At 55.5% G+C, this 3,072-nt stretch overlaps 1 pseudogene; it reads left to right on the top strand.

The window, feature by feature from the left end:
- The first annotated feature begins 229 nt into the window (after window positions 1–229).
- On the top strand, window positions 230–2,816 carry LOC125357568 (annotated as a pseudogene).
- Window positions 2,817–3,072: the final 256 nt, after the last annotated feature.

The raw sequence follows: 3,072 nt of genomic DNA, 5'->3' as shown, positions 1-3,072 counted from the left end.
CAGCACCCAGGCTCTGAGTTCAAGACCCAGGACTGGTACAAAAAAAAAGTCTGAAACTTTTTTTTGGTAGATGGAGTTGGTAGAGAGGGAGGATACTGTCACCTAAGTTTTTTCTCCCTTTGCTGAAGGGTCTATAAAATAACTAGTGGGCCAATGCAGTCATAATATTCAATGTGCACATGTGAAAGTGGAACTGGGTATCTCAAGGAGATGGATGGGGTTGAGAGACATGAAGGAGAATGATGGAAGAGGCGACTCTGATCAGAATGCGTGTACTCAAGCACTCATACATTGAATTGAACCTCCTTTGTACAACTACTTAATGATACTTTAAAAATAAAAACAAAAGCAGTTCTTGAAAAGCAAATAAATCTACCACTCCTGGGCTGGGAGTGTAGCTCAGTGGTAGAGTGCTTCATCCTCAGATTCTAGCATGCTGGAGGCCCTGAGTTCATATCCTCTTCAGGGAGAAATCACACCCACACACCCAACTCTCCCACCTGAACTTGGAGGACTTAAGTCTTCAGTGAGGGTGAAGGTGGGGGTTGGGTGGGATGGCGGAAAGTTGGGTGTGTTGGGGTGAGACTAGAGCTGGCTCAGAAGCTGGACATCACCTCTTTTTCAAGCTCTCTGCCAGCACACGCAGTAGCTACATTTTAATTGTAGTTTTTCCAGGGAGTCGGGAAGCCCCATGGTGCGTGTGGGGGCGAAGTGCTGAGCACCAGCAGGACAGAGCCAGGTGGAGGACGTTGACATTTACATACTCCAACACCTGGTTCTGCTACTTGGGCTAGAGGGACAACTGAGATGTCCGGAAACCACCAGCACCCAGTTTTTCCCGGGCGAGGTGGGGCCCGCTGTCTTCTGGACCTGCCAGGAGGGAGGCTGGAATGAAATTCCTCCTGGATTTCCTAAGCAGTTCGATTCCCTCCTTGTCGGACTGCAGCACAGGCCCGGGCGCCCCCGGCACCCTCCCAGGAGTGCTCTCCAGCCCCCCAGCTCGGTGTGCGGCGGGCAGGGGGTGGGGCGACGCAGCAAGCCCCGCCCTCGTGCGGGCCTGGCTGCTTGGGCCTGGTCCACTTCCCCGCCCTTGGACTGCAGGCTGCCAGGGGACCTGCGTGCCCAGCGGGGCGGCATGGGAAAGGCCCCACTTTTTCTTGTCTTCTTTTTTTCTTTCCTCCATTGTATAACAGGTGTCCCGAGGGGGGCGCCCAAGGGAGACTGCAGCTCAGCAGAGGACCCTGGGCAGGGCGCCCTATGCCCCTTGCCGATCTTCCCCAAGCACAGTGTCCCCTCCTACTTGCTCACCTGTGGGGTGCAGGGCTCGAGCCCATGCGCCCTGGAAGCAGCGAACCTCTTGGTGGCCACCGCAGTTCCCCTGGGACCTGAGACCTACAATGGTAGCACGAGGCCCGGCGGGGTCGTGGGGTTGAGCCTGGGTGATGCCGTCCTCTCTGGCCGGGCGCCCCCATTCTCTGTCTTCACCGTGCTGGTGGTAACGCTGCTGGCACTGCTGATCGCTGCCACTTTCTTGTGGAATCTGCTGGTACTGGTCACCATCCTATGCATCCGCACCTTCCATCACGTGCCGCACAACCTCCTGGGCTCGATGGCCATCTTGGACGTGCTAGTGGCAGCCGTGGTGATGCAACTGAGTCTGGTGAGCGAGCTGTCGGCGGGGAGGCGGTGGCATCTGGGCCAAAGCCTGTGTCACATGTGGATCTCTCTTGACATGCTGGGCTGCCCCGCCAGCATCTGGAACGTGGCGGTCATCGCCCTGGACCAGTACTGGACCATCACGCGCCACCTGCAGTACTTGCTGCACGCCTGCTGCTGCGCCTCGCCGCTCATGATCACGCTCACCTGGGCCCTGGTGGCGCTCATCGCCCTCGCCCCACTGCTCTTCAGCTGAGGCGAGGCGTATGACACTGGGCGCCAGCAGTGCCAGGTGAGCCAGGAACCCTCAGACGCCATCTTCTCCACTGGTGGCGCCCTTTACCTGCCGCTTGGCGTCATGTTGTTCGTCTACTGGAAGATCTACAAGACGGCCATATTTCGTTTTGGTCGCCGCCGCTGCCGGGCTGTGCTGCCATTGCCCGCCACTGTGCAGGTGAGGGTTCAGATGTGTTCCTGGGGGGATCTGGGGTGCTGGGGAAGGGGGAGGTTTGGGGAAAGGGAGAGGGGGCAGACGCTTGCGCGTGGGCTAGGACCAGTGGCCAATGCAGCTGGAGCACAGAAGAATTTGCCATCTGCTCTTGCGAGGAACTCCTGGAGCCGACTGTCAATTGCGCATCTGGTGTGCCCCCACGAAGGTCGCCATCTGCGCGGCGTGCGCCATGTACTAGGTTTCACCACTCTCACGTGAGTACTGAACCCCAGTCGGTGTTGTTTGCAGGTGCAGCCTCCCTTCACAGGGGTGGGATCGCTGCATTCTCTGTGCCTTCCTTGCCTGTCAAAGTTGTGTTCAAATCAGGCTTGGAAACACTAGCTTCTCAGGTCTGTCTTGACTTGCAGGACTGTGATTGGCTAGAATTAGACGGTGTAGAGGAGGAAATTCCTCTCACCTGTACTAGTTTGTTTCCATCGGACCCTATTCCATCCCCTGCAGTCTAGTGACACCTCAGCAATCAACTACCTGCCTCTTCCCTGGTCAAAGGGAAAAGTGAAGATAAAAAAAAAAAAAAAAAAAAAAAAAAAAAACAAGCGTCACTGGGTGCAGGCGGCTTACTCCTGTAATCCTACTACTCGAGAGGCTGAGATCTGAGGACGGTGGTTCAAAGCCAGCCAGAAAGCCAGCCCAGCAGGAAAGTCCACAAGACTCTTATGTCCAGTTAGCTATAAAAAAGTCAGAATGGAGCTGTGGTTCAAGCGGTAGAGTGCTGGTCTCAAGCACAAGGCTCACGACAGTGCCCAGGCCCTGAGTTCAACCCCTCTCCCCTATCCATGTGCCACTTTCCCTTGGTTATCTCAATGGTAAGGATATCCTCTAGTTGTTTTGGGAGGAAGCAAAAGAATGGATTGCAATCCCAGCTTGGGAAATCTGTTGCTTACTTTATCTGTGCTTTATTTCTT

Source organism: Perognathus longimembris, chromosome 9, assembly GCF_023159225.1.
Source record: "Perognathus longimembris pacificus isolate PPM17 chromosome 9, ASM2315922v1, whole genome shotgun sequence".
Lineage (NCBI taxonomy): Eukaryota > Metazoa > Chordata > Mammalia > Rodentia > Heteromyidae > Perognathus > Perognathus longimembris.
Note: the sequence above shows the minus strand (reverse complement) of the source record. Positions and strands in the feature narration are given on the sequence as shown.